At 40.5% G+C, this 27,362-nt stretch overlaps 1 pseudogene; it reads left to right on the top strand.

The window, feature by feature from the left end:
- Positions 1 to 2,840: 2,840 nt before the first annotated feature.
- LOC115800601 (CD276 antigen-like) overlaps positions 2,841 to 27,362 on the top strand; it is a 37,310-nt pseudogene continuing 12,788 nt past the window's right edge.

Below are 27,362 nucleotides of genomic sequence, written 5' to 3'. Positions count from 1 at the left end.
TATTCACATGTCTATACACATGCAAACACACATACACACGAGTGTGTTCATGTGTGGCCTCGGGTCTTCTGGGCTCCTGGTGGGCCGTGGATGGCCCGGGTCTCCTGGGTCCTTCCCTGTTTGCCTCGGGATCCTGAGGGGGGTGGTTGCAGCTTCTTGCCCTCATTACTGAGTACGTTCCATGACAGAGGCGCACACACACACACACACACACATACACATTACTACAAACCACAGCTAGATCGTTACTTTAGGTTTAACGTCTGAGGGAAGTTTTTATTTCCATCCCTGTCAAACCTCAGACCCTCTGAGCCTGAGTGGGGGAGCAGAGACTCATGAAGCTGATCCTGATGGTGTGTCATGCTCAGGGATTATTGCATGCAAACAGAAGAAAGATCCAAAACCAGATAATGTATACATCATTTACAGTACTGTGCTCAGTCGTATCTGCACTGTATAGCAGTCGTGGGAATTGTGGATCGGCCTCACTGCACAGAACTGCTCGAGACGAGATAACATGGCTGCGAATGTGTGTGGACAAAATATAATATTTGAGTCATCCCAGAGTACTTGAGAGCTAAAAGCTAACTATTTTATGTTGTGTACTATGCTCCTTGTTTTGTTTCCACCATGTTTTGCTGCTAGATATTGTTAGTTTTTTGTATCTGCCATGATTTTATATCCATGCGTTCAACTGAGCTAGCAGCTAATGGTGGTGCTGTTTTCCAGCTCATGCTCACGATCTCTATCCACAACAACTGAATTGCTGTGGTATTTCGTGCAGATAATAAACTGCTGTCACAACCAACTGATGCTGATCATTGAGCAGCAAAGAGATATGACCAGACAGACACACAGCAAACATCACCTCACACTGTGGCGCCTCTACTATGTTTTAACACAAAGAGTTTGATCATTCCACATTTTTCCAGCATTTGGGAATAAATGCTGGAAAAATGTGGAATGGATCAAACTCCTTGATGCACTGTAAAACCGAACAGTATATCTTAATAAAAGAAGTAAGTTCATTTAACTTAATCTGCCGAAAAAAGTTGAGAAGAAGAAGAAGAAGAAGAAGAGAAACAGCCTTTATTGTCCCACAGAGGGGAAATTTGGGTGTAACAGCAGCCGCAGTTATTATAAATAAATAAAGATATAATAATTCACACTATTAAGAAAAGAATATATATAAAATCAACAAACAATATTAACCTTAATACTACTAATAATAATAACACTATATACAATGAAATAACACTATATACAATGAGCCACTCATTCCCATCAATTATTATGATAAATGAGTATCTTTTCTGGAATGCTCATGATCAGTTTCTCAGTGCTATTAAAACCTTTCCAAGAACGGACTCAAGCTGAAAATGTCAGATTGTGGAGCTCCGCAATTTGGCGAGTTAGCATTAGCATTAGCTTGCAAGTGGCCCAATTCGTTAGTGTAGATTATTTTCAAAGCGTAACGTTACTTTACAGTCACACTGCAGTTGATCGTAAGTAAAGTTGCACTGAATGAGGTCAGTTTGAGATGTATGCAGATTATGTTAAAGTTCTAACCAGCTTGTTGAGTGCTAGCTAACACCACGCCATGTGCTTTGTTGGTCTCAGTCGGCTAAAATTAAGCAAACTGGTAGATTTTAAAAACTTGACGAAACAAGAACTCTGCTTCACCGCTCCTGCCCGCTGTCGCTCACTTAAAGGGAGACGGACCATGAAAATGTTAACCTGTAGACATTAAGTTAATGTTGACTCTGTAGGCTGAGCTGGACGTGGCAATTTCAGGCACTGAACGTGTCAATCAGACCTCTAAAAAAAAAGTTTACTGCCAGACTTTGACAAACTTTACTGTTTTCATTTGTCAGTAGTTCTGATAGGTACACATCATGCAGAGCGGTAAAATTGTGTGTGTGTGTGTGTGTTCTCTTTATTTCCATTCACAGGATTTCCACCTGCTGTCCTGCGTCACCTGTAGAAGGTGTGGTTCCTGTGGAACTGGCACACTGAAAAGTCTGATCCTGCGTCCATGATATTTGATAGAATAAACTGTATGGGAAACGATGGTTTTTGTGCATTGTGTGTATTTCATTTGAATAGACACATTGTTTAATTTTTGATTTCAATTTGATTGACTTAAATCTGAAACTGATTCTAATGTGAGTCCTCTGGTGTGCTTTTTTTTCCTTCTCAAAAATAATAATTACACAATACTAAGTGGAGAGTAAACATATTCTTGAGAACCACAAAATGTTTGAAAATTAAAATGTCATTAATGCAGCTGTGAGTGTTCAGCATTTAACAATTAAATATTGAATTTGTTGGTTTAAGTTGTGTGTGTCATATTGTGTTGATACAACATAAAAGGTTTCAGGCAGTCGGTTTCCTCAAATGATCTGAGGAACCTCTGCAAAGTTTAATAATTTACTTTTGTGGAATAAAACAGAAAATTCAACTTAAGTGGTAATATTTGTACAAAAAAGATATATTTACGTTAGTGAATTTTATTACCACATTTATAAAAGGTTCAGAAAAATGCTGAATATGAGAGTAGAATACTTGATACTTTGAAGTTTGGTAAACTAAGTAGAATTGGTAGATTTAGCTTTATTCATCCAAGCTGCTTTAACACAAAATATCTGTTACTTTTACTCATGATGACTCATTTTTTCATACTTTAAATGTTTGAGTTAATGCACTTAAACGATTCAAGGCAATCGGTTTCCTCAAATTCCTCATCGGGTTTTACAGTGTGTGTTATGATCTGCATACATTTGCTGGAGTCTGTGTCATCTCTGCAGGGGCTGCTGTGATGACGTTTGTGCCATAGAAGCATGTCTGCAGGGTTCTTGTTGCAGCCGCTGCTGAAAGAGAGTGACAGCGTCTCTGCTTTATTTGAACATGAAATGATTTAAAACCTAAAGAAAGGGTTCAGCCAATTCAGGTACAAACGGGTTTATTTCAATAATAAAATGAAAGCTGATTAATTCTTATTTTAATGTTACACTCTGAGGGGCAGAGGGCGGAAGTAGCTGTTTATGCGCTGAGCGCGCCGTTAAAGAGCCTCAAAGTCAGTGGCACAAAATGCTCAGCCGCACACATTAATTTTACAATATTAATTACAATAACACATTTTCGACAACTGATCCTGAACCTCGGTATTTAAGACGTAGTGTTTAAGTGTGACTGAAGACAAAGGGTGAAAACTGATGTGGGAGAAACTCTCTGAAAGGAGGATCCAGAGGCTGGACTGCGTCTCTGTGACCTTTCTCTGTGTCAGCTGACCTCCTTCCAAATCTCTATCTCTTATACACTCTTTAATCCAAAGGTGTGACAGGTGAGTTTCAGCAGACTCCTGAGAACATTAAACCGGTTTGATCAGTTTTCATAAATCAGGCAGGAAACTCAGGAAGCGCGTTTGGAGCTTTGGAGAAACCAAGTCTCTGCGCAGCGTTCCCGGAAGATCGAGCCGGTGAAACTCCCACAGCGTCTCCTTCCGTCACCGTCAGCCCCGCCGCCGCGCCGCCGCTGCTGCTCTGAGACCCATTTCAGAACAAGAAGGACCCGCAAGCTGGACTTTCTTCACCCGGACAGTCGCCGAGCGGAGTACCAGAGCTCTGATCAGGTAAGCTCAGCCCGCTTTCGTAGCAGAGGGAGGCTGCAGACGCTTTCCCGCTGATGTCTCTTCCACTCGGGTTCAAACTCAGAGGAAATATTAGCGCTTTCTGAGGGCGCCCAGAAATGATTTGTAGGATTAGTTTCAAGTGTTTATTCATTAGAAAATTGAACTTTTACGCGTGTTTCAGCTGCAAGAATCATCTTTGCTCCGCAGCAAATTTGATTCAGAGCTTTCTGTCCTGATAAATGTGTTACTGCAGCAGCTGATGAGACCTCCTCTGGACTCTATACTGAGCATCCTGATTTCAGTCTTTGGGCGTCTCGAAGTCTTTAACGCCCAGAAAGTTCTCTGCAGGTGTTCAGCAGGTGTTCTCTGAGCTCAGCCACTTGAAGGCGCGCAGGCTGCAGTGATGTGACGGTTGTTTGTAGGTGCGCACCGGCACAAAAGGCCACAGGCAGTCCGTGCCTCCATCTTTGCCCTCTGCGTTACACCTGCCAGTCCGCCCAGAACACGGTGAGGAGAGATGCAGCTAAACGCTGAAAACACGTTATTTTCACTTCTTGTTTGAGTGTCAATCATTCAGCAAATCCAGAGAAAATCAGTGATTCAGGCTGGGCTCCATCCCAGCACGGACACTAACACTGAGGGCGCTGCGATTATCAGGGCTGGAACATCACTTCATTCATTATATAAATACATTAGCTGTGCGAATCACTTAAATAGATACAAAGTGTTTTATTAATGCCGAATTTATCTTATACTTTTATTTGCACCTGCAATTTCATTATATGTAAAGTATAATGACAATAAAGCTATTCTGTTCTAATACGGGAAGTCTTTCTAATAAAAACATGAGCCGCAGTGCTGTCAGTCAGTTCTGTGTTTTGTGTATTTTTGGCACACAAAATAAAATAAATAAATATAATAAAGTCTGCATCCATAACTTTACAAAAGCAGACAGGAACAATTACACTTTAAAAAATCGATTATATTTTATTAACATTTCCTGTTGTGGTGGTGGAGCAGTTTGAGTGTCCCACTGATCCTGGAGCAGTGTCGCTGGGCTGATCACTGTGAAAAAAGTGACTGTAGAATATACAGTAAATTACTGGCAGCAGGGTTGGCGGCCAGTTACTGTAATCTTTACAGTAACCTTATTCTATTACAGTTTTACAGTAATTATATTACAATTTTACAGTAATTATATTACAGGGTTATTGTAATGTCATTACATTTTTAATGTAATAAAATTACAGTAATCCTGTGATAGAATTACAGAAAAAAATGATTTTATTTTACAGTAGTTTAACAGGCACCCCTAAACTGTAATTTCAACAGTAACTGAACTCTGCATACTTTGACTGTTAAAAGTTAAAATGACAACTTGCAGTTTAATTTTCCAAACTCTCAATAAATGTTAGTAATATTTCTAATTTCAAGCAAATTAAAAAAACAATATATTTTAAAATTACTTTCCTTGTCAATTTAAAACTGACAAACTGAAGCATAACAAAATATGACGTGCTTTGCAACACCAACATTTACTTTTTACATACAAGTCAAAAAGTTTTGCAACCAGAGTGTAAAATTACTCTGACAAAAAATGATCTAAAAACATTATGAACTGATACATTTTTTAATGCATAACCCCATGGTAATATTACATTGCATACAACAAGTTAAATAACCTTTGAAATAAAAGTGCTAAAGGGTCAACATTTCCAAACAAACTGCCTGTCAAACAAAGGCATAAAATTAAATTTTTAATGTAAAACCTCCAGAGTCCAAACTCTAAATGTCTTTGTCCTTTTTCCCTTTTGAAGGAAGGAATCCGGCACTGTGAAATACTGAAGTTACATATTTTTGATCACTTTATACGAACCCTAACAGTAACATCTTTAACATTTGAGCTAGTTTAAAACTTAGTGAACAGCCAAAACAAACCAACATGAATGAGTGCTGAGTGGGGCTTAGTCCTGAACGCCTCCTGAAATCATCAAAGGGCTGCTAGAAGATAAAGAAAGAAAAATGTTTTATTTAACACATGAAATATACAGCAGGTTAAAATGCATTTAGGTCAGTTAAAGACAGACAGGATGAGGAGGACAGATTTGGTGGACAGACACTCTTTCTCTGACCTTCCCTCATTGTAGCTGTCCTCCTGTTAGAAATGGACAGATACAGAGAGACAGAGCGGGAAGCACAGAATAGAATGACTTTATTGTCATTATACAGGATGTACAGTGAGATGGGAGAGCAGCCTCTGTAAGGCACAGCACCTGGTGATCAACCGCTAGCTAGAAGACTGTAATAGAAGAGAGAGTAGCTCAATATAATCACATAAAATAGTTTTTTGTCCATTAGTGGACAAAAAACTGCAGTAAAAATGTTAAATATTTAAAAAGTACTTACCCAGTTAAAGTCCTTGTTGGTCCCACTCTGTAGCCTGAACATTTGCCTCCAGCTGATCAATATCCCATAATGCAACTGTACCATTAAAATTTACAGTACAGCTACACACGTGATCCAGCGGTCCAATTAAATTCGATATTCTTTTCAGACGCATTTTTGTTTACAGCAAAGGCTGTATTTTCAAAACCGAGCCACCTTACTGTATTATCATGATAGATAGATATATTAGAAATTAAATAAAAATTAAAGATTAAACAAACAATACTAACAATACAGACTAACAGCCTATACTAACTATACAAACTATACTATATATATACTATACACAAACTATACTAAGCTGTTCAGGGCTTAGTGCTTAAGACAAGGAAACAAAACAAAGAACACAGGGATATGAATGAGACAATATACATATATAAATGTGCAGATGCAGATGTGCAAACAGTGCAGTGCATATACATCTGTAAAGTTTAAAGTGTCTGATTTATGGGGTGACAAACATGAACATATATGATGCTGTTATGATGTATGTTAGCTAGTGAAGCATTAGAGTCTGGTGCTCTTGGAACGAAGGATTTCTTGAGTCTGTTGAGCAGCTCTGTGAGAGCAGCCTTCCACTCAACACACTCCTCTGGTTCATTATGCTGCTGTGTAATGGTGACTGTCATTGTCCATGAGCGGGAGCAGTTTGTCCTTCTCTCTGTCCACTTTTGTCCACTCCTGACATACCCGACGATGGACATCTGAGAATTTCTGCATACGACACGTCTCAGAGTTGGACTGAAGTCAGATGTGTACAGTGTGAACAAGAAAGGGGAGAGGACAGCCCGCTGTGGTGCACCAGTCCTGCTGATCACTGTCTCAGATGTGCAGTCCCTCAGCCTCACATACTGTGGTCTGCCATTGAGGTAATCAATAACCCAGGTCACCAGGTTTCGGTTAACCTGCATCCTGCTCAGCATGTCTCTCAATACCATGGTATTGTATGGTATTGAAGGCACTCAAGAAATCAAAAAACAAAGTCCTCACAGTGCCACTCCCCTTGTCAAGGAAAGAATAGGTCCGGTGGAGAAGGTAGAGGATGGCATCCTCCACACCCACCTTCTCCTGACAGGCAAACTGCAGGGGGTCCAGTGCATGTTTAACCTGGGGTCTGAGTAGATGTAAGAGGTGAAGTTCCACGATCTGTGTGATATGTGATGTTAGAGCAATCGGCCTAAAGTCATTAAGTAAGCTGGGGCACACTTTCTTTGGCACAGGAACCAGGCATGATGCTTTCCAAAGTGAAGGGACCCTCCCCAGGTGCAGTCTCAGGTTAAAGATGTGCTTCAGAGGTGGCAAGGGTGGAGTGATGATGGGTGTTCCAGGGAATCTACATTATCTGTGTTGATGGTCTGGGGGTGAGGTGTCTGAGCAGCAGTGGGGGGAGGAGGGTAGATGGCTGGACATGGCTGTTACAGTGCGTGGGGGTGGGGGTGGGCTGGATGAGCACTGCTGACAAGCAGCTGAGTGCTCCTGTCACATCTGTCCCCTCAATCTTAATAACTCTCCAGTTTGCGCACACATACACCAACACATGCAGCCATCATGTCACCTTTAACACTGTTATTGTTCATTTATTTTAATTTTTTAAATTATTGAATGTCTTAAAATTTATGTCTTTGTGGGGGGGTCTGGGGCTCACTTTTTGTTCTTCTTGCAGACGGTGATGGAACCGTTTCTGCTCCTCGTCTTCATCTGTAAGTGTGATCATCACTCATCTGATTTTAGTTTTTGTGCCCGTGTGTTTGATTAATCCTTCCTGCATTTTAATAAGGCTTAAATAATGTTCTTTTATTTGCAACTAACAGTTTATTTTCATTAATCATTAAAACTGCAATTAAGACCCACATTAAGAGCTTTAAAGACGATGATTGACAGTTCTCGTTATCCTAAAATGTTCTTTTTCAGAATAGCATCATTTGTATAATGGGTAGTTTTATTGATAATGTAATTAAGTAACGGATTATGGTTTGTAATAGTGATCAGAACAGAATCATTGATTTCAGAAATTTTAAGAAGTATCTGTTACTTCGATTTGATTTCCTGCAACATGTTTTGAAACATTTGGAACAAACAACAAAAGATTAAAACTGTGTAATGCTTAAAAATAATACTGCAAAAGGAATATACGCTTATATACAGTAGTTATTATAGTACTTGAGTAACTGTCCTTGGTTACTTTCATCATGTTAACAGTGAACATCAAACAGCTTCTACACTCTGCTTTGGCCTAATTGGGACAGTTTGGAATCATTTTGTTTCCTCTGACCTTTGACCTGTCTGTTTTTGATGACTCAGCTGAGTTTCGTCATGTGGATTACATTTTTTTTCTTCTGTCTTCCTCGCAGTTCTTAATGCACTTTTGCTGCTGCTGGTTTCATCAGAAAGCACCAATGGATCCATTGGAGAGTCGGTCCTTTGGCCGTGCAAGCACAGACTCACTGAGGAGTTTGTTCCTGAGAAAACCTACATCTACTGGCAGGGCACAGACAGCAGCAATGACTCTGTTGTTGCACATGCTTATGTGAAGGGAACAGAAGATTTTCTTTATCAAAGCAAGCCATTTAAGAACAGGACTGAAATCTTTCTTAATCAGTTGGACAAAGGAAATTTCTCTCTCATCATTAAAAACCTGACGCTGGGCCACGATCGCACCTCCCTTGAAGTTTTTTTAATGCAAGGCGACTCCAAAAAAGTCTCTGCCAGAAGACTCTGTACGTGGCAGGTCTGTAAACTCTGTTTATTACTCTGCAAATTAAAAACTTTTCACTTAAAAGTAACATGTTCACCTAAACTTGAACACACTGTATGTCACATGTGAGCTTTGATACCATTAGCTGGGTTCAGATCTCTTACATTTAAAGGGGCAGTTCAGTCGACACCAGGTGCACCTGGAAAATCGCTTGTATGTGGTTTTTTACATTAAGTGTTATTCTTTAGCACAATCAGCTGAAGTAAAGTATTAGATTAGTATATTCAAGTCCCAGCTCTCCAGTTTGCGTGGGTTGCTTTGCACCACTCTAGAAAGAATAGTGTAAGTACTTGTAAAATAAAGGTATGTACTAAAAAAACACAACAACTAAAAGCTAATAAATCTAATAAATCTTGGTCTGCTTTGCCAGCAGTAAATCAGAACGGCTCTTAGAAGCTGTTGGACTCTGCGGACTCTGCCCTTTGTCATCAATTCAGCTCATAAATTTTCTGGACAGAAATCAGACACATGTCTGATGCTAGACGTGGTCTCAGGGTGATGTGGGGGGGGCTGAGCCAATTATGTCTGGATGTGTTGAAGCCTTGCTGCATTACGTTTATGTTCAAATCAAATTTAGCAGAAATTTAAAACATGAAGTGTCTTTTTCTCAGTCTTTCCTGTGACAGGCTGAGAGTCGCTGCCCTCTGAACTGTGATGTGTTGGATTGGATGGTTCGATGTTTTGTGAGCTGCAGGCTGGCCTTTCAGTTTTTAAGCCTTTTGAGCCTGTGTGATCTTGACTTGATCTTTGAGATATTCAATTCAATACAATTCAATTTTAATTTTAAGAGACCTCAAGCAGTTGTACATGAAAGGGTGGGTGAATGGTGACTTTGGTTTTCAACAGCAAATTCCAAAGAAATATAAATATTAGTATTAGAAGCAACAGGAAAAAATTAAACATTAACAAAATAATCTGATTTTTATATAAACACATTTCTGCTTCACATCAGCACTCAGAGCTTTATATGCAACATTTACAGTACGCAGCAGAGTACCATTGTGTCGATTAGTTGGTGACCTGCTCTACGTCCTGAGCTGCAGCCACATGACACGCTGCCATGACACGTGAAGCCACATGTATGGCCGCTCATTTGGGAACAAATTATATTGTTGTGTGGACTGCAGGACATGCTGGAGTCATCACATGAACCAGGCTCTAGAAACAAAATGACCCTCAGCCCCACTGGGGGTTCATTACTTGGGACTCTGCCAGTTGTTCAAGAACTGAAGAAGACTTGAAAAAACTAAAGAAGTCCAGCTGCTTTTTTTTCAAGCTCTCAATTATGACTAATTTCATCACAGTCTAAAAATCCTACTAAACTAATTTTGACTTACTTCCAGCTCCTTTCCAGAAACCAAACATCGAGCTAAACCAGACCTCAGCAACCTGCAGCACGAAGGGGGGTTATCCGAAACCTGAAGTCACATGGGTCTCCACAGACAGTGAGGGACAGGAAACCACGCTGGAACCACAGGAAGTAAGGGCAGTTAGCAGTACAGAAAATGGAACCTTCAACCTCTTCAGCACAGCCAACATCAGCGGATTAAAAAGGATCACATGCAGAATTTTCAATCCGACTTCAGGTGAAACTCAGGAGGCACCTAAGGACGTCACACCTGCTGAGACTTCGTCTACAGGTATATCACAGCGTCTCACAGGTAATCTGTAGTCAGAGGTTCAGGTCACAGAGTGGAACCATGTGGCACATTAGACATTTTGCAGAAACTTTTAGTTTATTGTTATTAATTATTGATTTTAAGAATATTCATTTTTGTACTGAATAATACAATCTTCATATCAGACCTGTTCTTATACCAGTTTATGTACTGATCCAGGCTCACTGACAGTAACAGATGTAGGAAACGCTGAGAGCTGCAATCTGAATGTTTCTTTATTAACTTTGTTCATTTTCAGCAGTAAATTTCAGATTTATAGAAGACTCAGTCTTCTTTAAAACTAACACTACACCTCTTTCTATTATTTTTAAAGGTCTCATCATAGGTATTGTTGCCATCATTGTGTTGATTGCCAGCATCCTTCTTTGTGTGATCTGTAAATGTAAGTGATGGCTCTCATTTTCTCATACTGCTGATGCAACACAATATGATTAATATGTGATATGAGCAGTGTGTATGTGGAAGTCCTGTCCTGAGTCAGTATTGAGTCACAGCCGAGGTTAACATCTGCTGAACAAAGACAGTAAATTAGAAATGAAGCCAACCGAAGTGTAAATTCACTGATTATGATTATGGATGGACCTTCTGCCTGTAACAATGTGGCAGAACAAACCCCCAAAAAGCTAACCACAAATATACTTCATCTCCTGAGAGGCAGAAGTTTCACACACCTTTGTTTCAGGTAAAGAAGTATACATGGTGTGGCAGTGGACCAAGTGCTGCTGTCCATTTCTGAATTTCATGTTTTTCATGTAGAACCCGGCTGATTAGACCCGTACAGATATTTGGAGATTAGCCAATATTTTTCTTCCTTCAAGCACATGAAACAGAAAAAGACTTCCCTAACAGTATTCAGCTGCAGCTCTTTATGAGTTCTTATTACAATCATCATTTATTCACTGTTATAAATGCTAATACAGATAAATGAGCTAACAGCTAATATCAGCCAGGCTGGACTCAGGTGTCTGCAGTCTGCCGGTTTCAGAGCTCAGTGAGTGATCAGAGTCTACTACTGGTTCAGTGTTTGTGTTGCTTACTTTTCCTTTATTGTGTTCTCTAAAACTTTGCTTTTGTGTTTTAGATTATTCACAAATTTGTCAGTTTCTCCGAGACGCTGTTGTGAGTAGTGCTCTGCTGCTCAGAGGGCATCACTGGGCTTCAGTCTGCAGTGTTGGATGTGTAGTGATCCATCTAGGGTCAGGGTTTGGTCAGCGTCCTCTTATTATTGAATTTTCACCTGTTTGCAGCTCTCAGACGGACATGTGGCTCACAGTAAACCTGTGACCCTCTCAGAGCTTTACTGGAGGCCATGGTTAGTTTCAGCATGCAGAAGGAAAAGTCCAGAAAAGAGTGTGAGAGGTTATACAGGACGAGACTAACGTGAAGAATCTAATTAGTGATGAGGAGACAGTTCAACACTCCTCCTGAGTTGACCTTACATCTTTACAAAACTGTTTCCTCTGAGAAAGTCTGGATGATCTCTAACTCAAGCTTAAAAAACTCAACATATTCATTGCTGTTGTGTTATGAGAGCGTGGTATTTGATAATTAGGATGTCTTTGAATCTCGTGTGTAAATCGTTTATGTCTCCAGTTTTCTTTGGAAAACAGTTTTTTCAGCCTTTTTTGTTTCCTCTTGTTTAGTTTGCAGAAGTGGAAATGAAAACCGACACAATGACGGTATCGTGTCTGCCTGAGTTATACAAACCTTTACATGTGGTGATGAACTATGAGTTAGTGATAAACCTTTTTTATTCTCTGCTTTTGCTTCAGGACCCCCAGATGGAAATGAAGATGAAAATGAAGTTCCACTCCAAAATCTTGGGGAGAGAGGTGGTGCTAGCACTGATAAACCAAATTCAGATGTTTTAAAGTCCTTTGTAATCTAACTATGAGCTATGACTTACAGAGGCTGAAGTTTATGGTTTGACATCTTTCTGGTGGTCTTCTTCAGGGTCACCAGCAGCCAAATCACACGAGCTTAGGGAGAGGCAGAGTAAACCCTGGACAGGCCACTATCACAGGGCTGAGACAGAGACTCTTACATCCACAGCAATTCAGAGTCAGGCAGCTTAAATTAACCTGTTAGGGAGCAATGGCAGTGGGTGTGGTTTGTGGCTGGGCTGCAGGTGGAGGGGTGGGGTATTGTGCTTCAAGGAGCAGCACCTGCAGCAAATCTTCAGATTTCTGTGTCCTTCTTAGATAAATTAGTCGAGTCACAGCCATCTTTTGTCAAATACCATAACTCACTGAGGCAGAGAGGCCGATCGAGGCAGCTCAGCCTCAACAAATTATTTGGATCTGATGGAAATAAGCTGTGAATGTGTGAGGACGAGTTATATATTTAAGGTCGCGGTGACTGTTCACAAGTCGTCAGCTTCTGCTCTGGTTTGTCATTAAAGTCCGAGTTTGATGACTGGGTCAGATGTCCAGCGAGTTTCAGTTTACCGTGAAGGAGGTCCGTGTTTATCGATCATACCCATCATCGTTCTACAGTAGATCCACAGAGCTGCTCATACATGCTCACAAACCTGCTGCAAGAGAATCCAAACCTCCGAAACAACAATAAAGGTCGTTTCTCACTGTGAACTCTTTATTTTACCAAGTACACAGTAACTGTGTCACAATTACACAACAGTGAAAGGCTGGAATGGAGAGCATGCACAATAAGAAAGCTGCAACATTCAGCATGTCTCAGAGGGTCTCAGACACTCCCAGAGTTGGTCTGTCACATCTGGCCTCCTCCCCACTAACACCAAAGAAGAGGATGGTGTGGTTGGACAGCAGGTAGCAGTGCAGGGAGGTGTACAGGTGTGAAGTCTACCATCTAGACCCTGTGAGCTGCAGGCTGGCTGACAGCCCACCAAAGAAATGAGAAGCTGAGAAGCTTTCATTTAAAAACTTTGGACTTTTCTTTTTAAATCACAGCCACTTAAAAAAATAGGAAAATACTTGTTTTGAAGTAAAAAAAAAATTGAACATTAGATTTCACAGACCAGTGGGAACCCTGATGTTTTGTTTCTCTACAGCTTCAGAACACCCAGGGTACAGAAAGCAATGCTAATTGAGGATTATTAAATATCTTCTGTTTTTTTTACCTGAACTTTAGAACAACAAGAAAATAATGAAGAAGAAGAAGCAGAAGAAGAAGAAGAAGAAGCAGAAGAAGAAGAAGAAGCAGAAGCAGAAGAAGCAGAAGCAGAAGCAGCTCCTCTGCAGGATTAAGGTGGTTCTGTTTGTGCTGTTTTTCCTTGAGCTTAAAAAGTCAAACATAAGTCGATGTGGTCTGTCTCAGATGTTTCAAAGTATTTAATCGTTAGTCTTATTGTTTCTTTGCTCTTGGCTCAAATGCAGACTAAAGGTGGCTCTGATGCTGTGTTTGTACAAACAGTACAGTAACCATTGTTGTGTTTCTCTTCTTTAGGACTCCAAAGGCTTGGAAATGTGAAACAAAGGAGGTGAAAGAGGAGGTTCTACAAGTTTGCCAGGTCTTCTCTGTTCTGGATCATATTTGACATGATTAGGTTCCTCACGAATACTGAACAGCAGCAACCGCATGGTTCCCATCTCTGCCCAGGAGTGGTCTCTGCAGTACCACCACTGTGTGCTCAATACTGAAGGCTGTAAGTGTTTTTGTCTCACATTTCAGTGACACCAGTGTGACTGCGTCTAATCCTGCAGTTGTTGCTCTGAATCTCTGAAACAAATTGCCCCTTCATATCCGGACCTCTCCAACAGCTGATACTTTTAAAACCCGTTTTTATTCTTTGGCTTTTAAATCAAAATGAGTCTTTAGTCCTGGATACATTATTGATGCCGTTTTCTTTTACTTATGTTTTATTATTTTATGTTTCCTGTCTTAACTGTCTTCTTATCTTATGTTTTATGTTATTTTATTTATTTTAAATGTACAGCACTTTGGTCATCTGATGTTTTTAAATGTGCTTTAGAAATAAACATGACTTGCAAAAACTGTTCCAACAATAATAATTAGTTTATTTCTGAAGGACAATTTAACATGTGACTGTGTGCCTCAAGTGGACATTAGAGGAACTGCAGCTTTGGACATGAACGCAAACCTGCAGACGGACGTTGGTGCTCAATGTGGATTGTTTTGTTTTTTGTTCTTACTGAGATATGAGAGCATTTTAATGATCGGTGACAGCAGAAACATGTAATTTCCTGATATGTTTTAGTTTTTTTAAGTATATAATTTATGTGTGTCTGTTTGATGTTCTCAGTTAAAGCACACGGCTGTGCACCACCACACTGACACACATGCAGCACTGGAAGGGAATCAGGTCCCACAGCCATCAACACGCACACAGCTACTCATTTTATAGCAAACTGAAGCCATTTATTTCATATTTATCCGTTTTATTTATTCTTTCATTTCAATGACCTGGCTAACTAAAGCCATGCAGCTGTAATTCCTGCTGCATGTTCAGTTTCTGGTGTATGCAGAAGACACAGGCAGCATAATATTGTTTTACTGAAAAAGCCTCATGTTTCTAAAGGTGCATAACTCTTTGTTCATATACGTTACTGAAGTGACAGATCTACACATCAAATAATACTGAGCATATTATTGCCCTTGTCTAAAGAACTTGAGTCTTGCAGTTATGAAATGGTTGGATGTTGGTTTTTAATCACATGTCAACATTTTACTTCATACTATGATTTTTTAAACGTTTCAGCCCCTCCAAGTACACAGAAGTGGGTAGAAAATTGTGCTTATAAAGATTTTTCCAGCAAACCCTCAATTCAAGTACAGGAGATTCGTACATGTAATTTTCATGTTTGAAACACAATAAATCCATTAATAAAAAACAAATAAAAAAACATTGGTTCATCAAATGAGTTTATGTGCTTTAATTTTACTACTGGTGCAGATTGTATAGAATCTCAGCAGTTTCCAACATGGCGGCCCATCACTGACTGTTAGACACTTTCAGAGGTAACTGAGAATTTCCACACTGATAAAAATATCCTGCCCTATCTACATAATAAAATTAAGGCAACTATTTGCATAATTTATTTATGTTGATCAAGCAAGACTTTTCTGTGTTCAAAGTACTTACTTATTTCTTTACATGAAATATAAAATCCAAGTAAAGTGAACTTAATTTTGTTAAGTAGATTAAGCAAAACTAAACTTTGAATAAATCACAACTTTTTCAATGTAGTAAATGAAATTTGCAAGTAAAAGCAACTTCATTATGTAGTTTAAACAAAAAATTTGTATAAATTACTTCATTTTGTTAAATGTATTTCATGATTTTTCTTAAGTAGAATTAACTTGATTTTTGCAGGTACGTGTAAAGCATAACTATTTGGTAAATGGACTGCTTCTTATATAGTGCTTTTCTACTCTGTGTGAGCACTCATACAACACGTTCACATTTACCCATTCACTTCTAAGTGCTTTTATTGTTTAGCATTCAAACACATTCATATTCCAATGCTTGTGTCAGAGAGCAACTCGGGGTTCAGTATCTTGCCAATAGATTCTTTGACATGCAGCCCGGAGGAGTCGGGAATCAAACCGCTGACCTTCTGATCAGTAGGTGACCTGCTCAGCCACCTGAGCTACAGCCACCCTGTTTGCATTTGTATATATATATTTTTAGATATCTAGAATTATTTCTGAAAGTGAAATTTTTGAATTTATTACAGATTAAGCACAAATACCGATTCTTTTCACTATTTTACTGTCCCTGACATAAAATAAGAGTTATTTTAAAGTAGCATTTCCTATTGAACATGTATTCAATCTTATCTGAATTGCTAGCCTGATAATGACAAAAACTTCATAAACAAAGGAGTGATATTGGGGGAAAAAAGCATTTCTCGTGTCAGAAATCATCACTTTTTTGTGCCACTTGTTTTATTTTGAAGCCATCAGGATCTTTTTCTGTATCAGATTAGAAACACATACTACAGCAAATCAAAACAGCACGTATAAAAAAAAAGATGCTTTTTCCCAAACTTTCTCCTATCAAAGGAGAACGAATCATTTGAATCTTCTAGAAACAGCTGACAAGTAAAACAGGCAACAGAGTAAAGAACTGTTGACTCATGTGTTCAGTTCTGCTCCCTGGCTTCAACATGAGCTCCATGAATCAAACAGCTAGCTCAAGATATTATACAAAATACAAGCTAAATAAAAGCACTGAGATTAAAGTGGTTTCCACGGGTAGAACAGAGGAAACATAAAATACAACATAATTTGTGGCAGTTTCTTGCAAACATTTAATAATTCTATTAAACACTGTACATGGAGCAATGATTGTTGAAAAAAAATATATATGTGTTTGTGTGAAGTACATACGCAATTTAAGTCCATGTTGCATTGGCAAAGAAAATGTATTTACAAAAGGCATATCAATTGCACTACAACATTAAACTAAATTCCTCAGGGTTTACAACTTAAGAAGACATCCATGCAGATGACATGATAGAAATGATCAAGTCTCTGTCTCATTGAGAGGATCAGCTCCTCATCCCTTCAAGTCCATGCAGCAGCTTGTATATCCCTGCTTGTGGACGTGTGTCTGTCAGCTTCTCCCTGCTGGCCATGATGTGAGGATCTGGCAGAGGACCTGCAAAGTGAGATATGTCAATTTCAACATAGATTTCATTATGTCATGAGACCTTGCAAACTAGGACAGTCACACTAATCACCTCTCTGTACATGTTTGTAACTCTTTTAATAGTTAGTTTAAGCTGCTGCAAATTTTAATAGTAAAATTTTATTATAAATTGGCAAAGATAATATACAGGGCATATATGAAAAGCAATGCATACTATTCACTCTTATGTTTGTCTTAGAAATGTATTACCATATGGAGTAATAAACACCCCAGAATCAGTAGGCGTTTCCTTCAGAGACAAAAGGAAGAGGGGGGCATGGCTCTACCTAATTTGTTGTATTACTACTGGGCAGCAAACCTACAAAAGGTAGTCTGTTTGTTCCAACAACCAGATGCTGATTGGTGCCAATTAGAACTGAATGCATGTAAGCCATCATCATTCCCTGCATTAGTTACCTCAAAGCTCCCTCTCTCCCCTAAGCAACATTCTTCATGCCCAGTTGTAATCTCCACCCTAAAAATATGGTCACAATTTAGACAACACTTCAACATGACAAACTTCTCTGTCTATAGTCCCATATGTGATAACCATGTTTTCCTGCCATCCATGTTAGACTCTGTCTTTGCCCAATGGCAGAAAGCAGGCTTAAGTAAATTTAGTGACCTTTATATAGAGGGTACTTTTGCTACTTTTGATGCTATCTCCTCTAAATTTAGTTTACAACGCTCCTCCCTATTTCGATATCTCCAGATTCGAGACTTTGTTCGCAATATCAGTCCTTGCTTTCCCAGCTTACCCCCAAAGGGAGGAATCGACATAATTTTACAAACCCCTACACATTGTAAAGGTCTCATCTCCAAAATCTATAATAGCATCTCATCACTCAATGCAGTAAAGCTCAATGTGATCAGAGAAGAATGGTCAGAAGAACTTGGGATACACATCTCTGATGAGACCTGGAACCACGCATTACGTAGAGTAAATGGGTCAACATCATGCGCTCGACTTGGACTAATTCAGTTCAAGGTCCTCCATAGGATTCATTACAGCAGGGCCAGACTCGCAAGGATTTATCCTACAGTCAGTGAAACCTGTGCTCGTTGCCATATAGCCCCGGCAAATCTAACTCACATGTTCTGGTCCTGTAATAAACTGCGCAGCTTCTGGTCTACAATCTTTCAGATAGGATCTGAAAGATTGTAGACCAGAAGCTGTCACCTATCACGGTTAAAGAGGCAAAAAGGGAATACTTTGCAAAAATTATTTCCTCCAACAGCCATAACCCACGTCTTTTGTTTAACACTATTAACTCTGTGCTTAATGCTCCACAGAATGCCTGTTTGGAAGCTTCTCCTGATACGTGCAATAATTTTCTGCGTTTTTTTATTGAAAAGGTTGCTAGTACCAGGGCTCTTATCACAGCTCCTGGTTCTGACCCCTCTGTTTCAGTCCCTTGCTCTGCTGTTTACACTCAGTTTGAGTCTGTGACTCTCTCACTTTTAGAGGATGTGGTCGGCCATATTAAGCCATCAGGTTCCCCCCATGATCCTGTCCCTCCACGATTTTTTAAAGAAATTTTATCTAGTATAGGGCAGCCTGTTCTTACCATTATAAATAGCAGTCTGTCCTCAGGTGTGGTCCCTGCTATTTTTAAACATGCAATAGTCCAGCCACTGCTTAAGAAACCTGGTCTTGATCCTGCTGTGCTGGCTAATTATCGGCCTATTTCCAAGCTGCCTTTTCTTTCTAAGGTTTTAGAAAAAATTGTGTACTGTCAGCTGAAACAGTTTTTAGATGAGAATAGCACCCTGGAGGTTTTTCAGTCAGGTTTTAAAACCCTTCATAGCACAGAATCTGCTTTATTAAGGGTTTTTAACGACATCCTTCTTGCATGTGATTCTGGGAACCATGTTGTTCTGGTTTTACTTGACCTAACTGCTGCCTTTGATACAGTAGATCACAGCATTTTAATATCTCGTTTACACCACTTAGTAGGCATTGGTGGCACTGTTCTTAAATGGTTCAGTTCTTACCTGGCAGAGAGAACTTTTTCTGTGAGCATTCTTGATGCTGAATCATCTGCTGCTTCTCTGCCATGTGGTGTACCGCAGGGCTCAATTCTGGGCCCACTGCTTTTCTCACTGTATTTACTGCCTCTGGGTTCTATCCTCAGAAAACATGGAATCTCATTTCATTGTTATGCTGACGATTGCCAAATTTATTTGCCCTTGAAGAAGAAGGATATCCATTCCATAAAACATCTCCTGGCATGTCTAGGTGATATTAAAGCTTGGTTGGCCTTGAACTTTTTAAATTTTAATGAAAAGAAAACAGAGGTAATGGTGTTTGGACCCAGTGGCTCCTGTGAGTCCTCCTCTGTTGACCTGGGACCCTTGGAGGTATATTTTAAACCCATTATTACTGATCTTGGTTTTAAGGTGGACAGTGATTTTAAATTGGACAGCCAAATCAGAGCTGTGGTTAAGTCCAGTTTTTATCATTTGAAGCAATTGGTATCAGTAAAAGCATTTCTATCTAGGCAGCATTTTGAAACAGTGATCCATGCTTTTATTTTATCTCGACTGGATTACTGTAATTCACTTTATTTTGGAGTCAGTCAGTCGCTACTCTCACGTCTGCAGCTGGTTCAAAATGCTGCTGCACGACTTTTGATGGGAACTCAAAAGAGAGAGCACATGACCTCTGTCCTGGCCTCACTTCACTGGTTGCCTGTACATTTTAGGATTCATTTTAAGATTCTTATGTTTGTTTTTAAATCTTTGCACAATCTTGCCCCGCCTTACCTCTCTGAGCTTCTTCACCCGTACATACCTTGCCGGTCTCTCAGGTCAGCAGACCAGCTGCTCTTGGAGGTACCAAGATCAAGAAGGAAGCTCAGAGGGGACAGGGCTTTCTCTGTTGTTGGTCCTAAGTTATGGAATGACTTGCCTTTGCAGGTTAGAGCGGCCCCTTCACTGTCCACTTTTAAAGTTCGTCTTAAAACCCATCTTTTTTCCTTGGCTTTTAACTCCAGCGGGATCTAGTTTTAAACTGTTTTTTTTTTTTTTTTTTTTTTTTTAACCTGAAAGAGTTATTAAATTGTTATTTATTTGTGTTTTAATGTACAGCACTTTGTGTCAGCTGTGGTTGTTTTAAAGTGCTTTATAAATAAAGATGGTATGGTATGGTATCTGGGGCTTTCGAAATAGGTATCCAACCCAGCGCCGAATTGGCAATATTTGGAGTCCCAGGGGAGGGCACATCATTAACATCATTAGCGCCTCAGACAAGATGGCGCTGGTGAGGTCAGCAGCCGTCGTACCTGCTCCTACGCTTTGTTTGTATATATTAGGTTTAGCTCTAATTTTGGACTTTATAATTCCGCCTGCTCTGTGTCATATCACGTATGACAGACAGACTCTTTTTAATATCAGAATACAGCACTCTGGCTGTATTCTGACACCTTTTCTCCCGACCCGACTTGGCCTCGGGAGATACTGCGTTTCCAGTGGGCCAGCTCAAACAAAGGACGGACCAGGTCACGGACAAGGCCCCGAGGGAAAAGAGCCGGCGTAAGAGAGAGGCTGAGGCGCAGAGCGCACCAAACGCCACTGCCGAGCATCCTGTTGGCTAATGTCCAGTCACTGGATAACAAGCTGGACGAACTCAGGGCCAGGATACAGTTTCAGAGGGACATAAGGGACTGCAACATCATCTGTCTCACGGAGACATGGCTGACTCCCCTCATACCGGACCACGCCGTACAGCCGTCGGAGTTCTTCAGTGTTCATCGCACGGACAGAACGAGTGAGTCTGGAAAATCAAGAGGAGGAGGTGTGTGCCTAATGATTAATAACAACTGGTGTGACAGTAGGAATGTTGTCCTTCTGAAACAATCATGTTCACCTAACCTGGAGCTCCTAACCCTGAAATGCCGCCCCCACTACCTGCCCCGCGAGTTCACTTCGGTCATCTTCAGCGCCGTCTATATTCCACCTCAGGCGGACACAAACACTGCACTATCCGAGCTACATGAGGCGATTTCCACCTATCAGGCTAACCAGCGTGATGCGGCTCTCATCGTAGCCGGGGACTTTAACAGTGCAAACTTGAAAAAGCTGATACCGGAATTGATTCAACACATCGACTGCCCCACCAGAGGAGAGAGGACCCTAGACCACTGCTATTCTCCATTCAAAGATGGCTACAAAGCAAAGCCTCTTCCGCCTTTTGGGAAGTCTGACCACACCTCTGTACTTCTCATGCCGAAATACAAACAACGGCTCAGGCAGGAACCCCCTGCTGTGAGAGAAGTGACACGGTGGTCTGATCAAACAGAGGCCGCTCTGCAGGGTGCGTTGGATTCAACCGACTGGGACATGTTTCGCAGCAGCGCGGGCGGAGACATCGAGGAGTTTACGGAAACTGTTGTGGGATTTATTGGGAAAGTTGTTGAAGACACTTCACTTAGGAGGACCATCAGGACTTTTCCCAACCAGAAGCCGTAGGTGGATAAATCTGTCCGCGACGCCCTGAGGTCCCGCACCGTTGCCTACAACTCCGGCCTCGCCTCTGGGAACATGGAGGACTACAAGGTTGCATCATACAACGTCCGCAGAGCGGTGAAAGAGGCTAAACATCGCTACGGCCGCAGACTGGAACAGCAACTACAACAGTCTGACCCCAGGGGACTGTGGCAGGGACTACGCACCATCACGGACTACAAAGCACCACACACACACCCGGTGAGTGCCGACGCTTCTCTGGCTGATGAACTCAACATCTTCTTTGCGCGCTTTGAGTCGGGAAGCCGACAGCCCACTGCGCTCCCGGCCGGAGGGGCGGAGACACTCACTGTGACGGAGCGCGACGTGAGGAGGGCGTTTAGACATGTAAACACCAGGAAAGCGGCTGGACCAGACGGTATTAGTGGACGTGTCCTTAAGACCTGCGCTGACCAGCTGGCACCTGTGTTTACAGTGATATTCAACCTCTCACTGAAACTGTGTGTGATTCCCACCTGCTTTAAAAAGTCCATCATAGTCCCTGTCCCAAAGAAACCACACCCCAGCAGCCCCAATGACTTCAGGCCCATAGCACTCACCTCTGTGGTGATGAAGTGTTTTGAGAGACTCATCAAGACATTCATCACCTCCTCACTGCCCACCACCCTCGACCCACTACAGTTTGCATACCGGCCAGACAGATCCACAGATGACGCCATATCCTTCCTCCTCCACAAGACCCTTTCACACATAGACACTGGTAAGGGGAACTATGTGAGAGTGCTGTTTGTAGATTACAGCTCAGCATTCAACACCATAGTTCCCTCCAGGCTGGTCTCTAAGCTGCTGGACCTGGGCCTGGGCCCCTCCCTGTGCAGGTGGGTTCACAGCTTCCTGACCAGCAGACCACAGGTGGTACGAGTGGGTCACCTCACCTCATCCTCCCTCACCCTCAACACTGGATCCCCCCAAGGCTGTGTGCTCAGCCCTCTGCTGTACTCACTGTACACCCATGACTGCGAGGCCACGTCAGAGTCCAACGTCATCATCAAGTTTGCTGACGACACTGCTGTTGTGGGACTAATCTCTCACAATGAGGAGACAGCTTACAGGAGAGAGGTCTCCCGCCTGGAGAACTGGTGCCAGGAGAACCACCTCCTGCTCAACGTCAGCAAAACGAAGGAACTGATCGTAGACTTCAGCAGGAAGCAGCAGAGGGACTACCATCCACTTGTCATCAGTGGTGCTGAGGTGGAAAGAGTGGACACTTTCAAATACCTGGGAGTGACCATCTCACAGGACCTGTCCTGGACTCATCACATAAACATCACTGTGAAGAAGGCCAGACAGCGTCTCTACCTCCTCAGGCGGCTGAGAGACTTCAAGCTCCCACTCAAGGTGCTCAGGAACTTTTACACCTGCACCATTGAGAGCATCATGCGTGGGAGCATCACCACCTGGATGGGAAACTGCACCAAGCAGGACTTCATGGCCCTAAAAAGGGTGGTTCGTTCAGCTGAACGGACCATCAGAACCACCCTCCCCAACCTGCAGGACATTTACACCAAGCAGTGCAGGCTGAGGGCCATGAAGATCCTAAAACAGCCCAGCCACCCCGGACACTCTCTCTTCTCCCTGCTCCCATCAGGCCGGCGTTACCGCTGCCTGAGGACTAAGACTGAAAGGTTGAAGAAGAGTTTTTACCCACAAGCCATCCGTCTGCTCAACTCTGAGCCCTAACTGGACCATTATTGCACAATGTAAATATTATAATTTAAAAAGTGTGTATAGTGTATAGTATATAGAGTATAGTGTATAGTGTGAATTACTTTTTTTTATTTTTATTCTTCTTATTTATATGTGTGTGTATATAAGGTTGCAGGTACAAAATACATTTCACTGTGCATTGTACTGTGTATAACTGTGCATGTGATAAATAAACACTATCTTATCTTATCTTAACACATGACTTTAAAAATGTACTGGCTTTTTCAACTCTCCTTGCCCGAAGAAGAATACTATTAGCATGGAGATCAGAACACCCACCCAGGGCTTCTCTTTGGTTGAAAGATCTGACCCTGTTCCTTAAGTTAGAAAAGATCAAGTTCTGTGTTAGAGGTTCGATCCAAAAATTTTATAAAACTTGGGCCCCTCTATTATCTTATTTTGAGAGACTGGATGTCCTCCCTCGAGCCTGAAGTTCACGCAAGAGCTGGTTCTGCTGCATGTGTGCCTGCCCCTCCAGCCTGGTGGCCTCAACGGTTCCCTGTGGTTCCGGCTTTTGACAGTGATTGACAACCTGTGCAGTCTTAAACGTCCATGCCCTGACTTGGTTTGTGTACCCATGCCTGTGTGGACGCCTGTTCGTAAATTGTTCACGTTTTTTGTGTTGTTTCCTGGGTTTTCATGCTCGTGGTCTTTCAGCTGTAATTTATTTATTTATTTATTTTTCTCTCCTGTTATATGGTTTTATTTTGTTGTTTCATTGTTTGCAGCAGGGTGGGAATAGATGGGGAGGGGTAGGGGGAACAAGGGGAAGGGAAAGGGAAAAAAAACAAACAAAAAACATTTTGCTTTGACCCTGTGGTCAACGACCTGCTGTTGATGAATGTTTAAAAAAAAAAAAAAAAAAAAAAAAGAAATGTATTACCATCTTTAAATAGCTGCTATATATATATATATATATATATATATATATATATATATATATATATATATATATATATATATATATATATAGTTTTTTGAGAATATTTATTTATTTACTGTTAATCTATTAGCATAATTGGTGTCTGTAGGCAACCAAAACTGCAGGACGCTCAGGCAGCAACAGGAAACCACATTTAACTGCCAAATAACAAACGATTGCTTATTTATGGTGACAGGTTGCAGCCCTGGATATGTTATAAGGACCTGATCAAGATTAGAGCCTAAAGACGTTCTATTTGCAAAGCAGAAAGGTCATGTAATGTTAGCTAGCTAACAAACTGACTAATGCTATCCTATTAATTAACAGCTAGAAAAGACAAAAACACGTACCTCCATAATGTTCAATGAAGAATTTGTAGCCTTTGTCCAGTTTTGAACGTGTTGTCAGTGAAAACTTGTCTGCATGTCATAATATATCCTAATACCGTATTTGTGGCAAATGTATTAGACTGCGTAAACTCCACTCACCGGAAGTAAAGATCCCCAGCATCGAGGCCGAACGGAAGTTGTGTGACATCATGTGAAAAGGATCTATACCAAATAAACAACGCAGATGAAACGCATTAAAGAAACAAGATTATTTTTTGTTGTGTGGATGAACTTAAAAAGATTGGCTCTCAGTACTTAAACAATTTATTTTCTGAAAAAACTTACAATGTCTTGTATCTTGAACAAATGTTTTTGACCTCAATACTATGTATATTTGTGTAAAGATACTAACTTGATTTTTTATTGTTGATTTCACAGATTCAGTTATGTTAGATTTACTTCACCCCAGAATCATTTTTATCAGTGTAGGCTTTTTCTCTCTCTAACTTTAACACTCTGGAGCGTGACACAGATCAGTGTTTTTCAACCTTTTTTGAGCCAAGGAACATTTTTTTCATTGAAAAAATCACGAGGCACACCACCAGCCAAAAATGTTAAAAATGATACTCTGTAGCCTATATTAACAATATAGTCATTCTTATCAAAGTGTCTTGAATAGGAATCAAATAAGCACAAAAAAGAACTTTATCATATAATATATATCTTCATTCAAATAAAAAGTGCACTTAACATGTCCACTTCAAAAACACAGCTTGAACATAACAAATGCCACAACAATGTGGTCTGATAGTAGAAAACTTCAGTGTTTTGCAAACTCTAATTCTGTCCAAAAGCATTCTGTTACCAGGAATAACACAACACAACAATACATGAGATCGAGGCAAGCTCACAGCCAATGCCAATTTAATATCATCATCATGCATAAGTCCCCGTACAATGTTTTAATGGATGAAGGTTATCATTGTTAAGTTTAAACAGTACATGAAGGATTTTGGTCTTTGTGATGCTTGGCGTTCACATCACCCCACTCTGAGCGATTAGGCTTTTTCTCACCAGTACATCACTCTCACTCCCGCTTAGATTACTTTTTAGTTAGCAGCTCCATAATGATGGACATCACAGACACTCAGATTCATCCTATCACTATCACTGATCATGCACCGGTGTCTATGTCTGACACAGAAAAGAGTCACACCACCAATCACGAACTGGAGATTTAATACATCATTACTTAGAGAACAAGATTTCATTAATTATTTCAAAAAGGAGTGGGCTATATATCTAGAAAATAATGATCTGCCAGGAATATCACCATGTGTTCTTTGGGAAGCAGGAAAGGCAGTAACGAGGGGTAAAATAATATCTTACTGCTAGCATAAGAAAAATAAAGAAACAACACTTGTGTTAGAATTAGAACAAAAAATGAAATCTTTAGAAACTGCCTATGCTGCTTCACCACAAGAACATATAATTAACAACCTGAGGAAACTGAAACTGGAATTAAATTAAATAATTAAATGAAATAATTGATAAGAAGACACAATTCATGTTGCAGAGACTGCGTTTGGAAAACTTTAAACATGGAAATAAATCTGGAAAATTCCTGGCCAACCAGTTAAAACTAAATAAAGAAAAAACAGCTATTTATTCTATTAAATACTCAACTGGTAATATTACTCATGACCCTCAACAAATAAATAACTCTTTTAAAGACTTTTATGAAGCCTTATACTCATCAGAGATTAATCCATCTGATACTGAAATTGAAGAATATCTTAATAATATAAATCTACCTAAACTAAATGATGAACAGGTTGTGGCTCTGGATTCACCTTGCTCACCATCTGAATTTTATGAAGCAGTACAGCATCTCCCAAATAATAAGGCCCCAGGCCCAGATGGTTTTCCAGCTGAGATTTATAAAGAATTTTGGTCTGAGCGAGCGCCCATTTTTTTCAGAATGGTAACTCAGATTCAGAATGATCACACATTATCTCCAACCTTAAACTCTGCTAACATCAGCCTGCTCCTTAAACCAGGCAAAGACCCCACACTCCCATCCAGCTACAGGCCAATCTCTCTCATTAATGTAGACCTTAAAATAATTTGTAAAGTCCTCGCCAGAAGATTAGAAAATGTTAATCCACTTATAATACATCTGGACCAAACAGGTTTTATCAAGTGTTGTCATGCAGCCAATAATACATGCCAACTAATAAATGTAATAGATTACTGTTCCACTAACAAATTTGAGACCACAGTTGTCTCTTTAGATGCAGAGAAAGCATTCGATCAGGTAAACTGGAAATTTTTATTAGCAGTTCTACACAAATTTGGATTTGGTTCATCCTTCATTCACTGGATAAGAACAATACACAGCTCTCCAAATCCACGTGTTAGGACGAATGATCTTATTTCCCAAATCTTCAGCTTGTAGAGGGGCACCAGGCAGGGCTGCCCACTCTCTCCCTCACTTTTTGTCATCGTTATTGAACCACTGGGAGCAGCAATTAGACAAAATGCAAATATTAAAGGAATTCAAACAAAAAATACAGACCATAAGATACGCCTTTATGCTGATGATGTATTACATTTCCTTGGGAACTCACAAGCTTCTCTTCTGAAGACAATTACACTGATATTTAAGTTCTCATCTTTATCAGATTACTCTATTAACTGGAGTAAATCAACAGTTTTGCCTCTGAATTGTAATTT

The sequence above is a fragment of the Archocentrus centrarchus genome, chromosome 21, assembly GCF_007364275.1.
Source record: "Archocentrus centrarchus isolate MPI-CPG fArcCen1 chromosome 21, fArcCen1, whole genome shotgun sequence".
Taxonomy (NCBI): Eukaryota; Metazoa; Chordata; class Actinopteri; order Cichliformes; family Cichlidae; genus Archocentrus; species Archocentrus centrarchus.
Note: the sequence above shows the minus strand (reverse complement) of the source record. Positions and strands in the feature narration are given on the sequence as shown.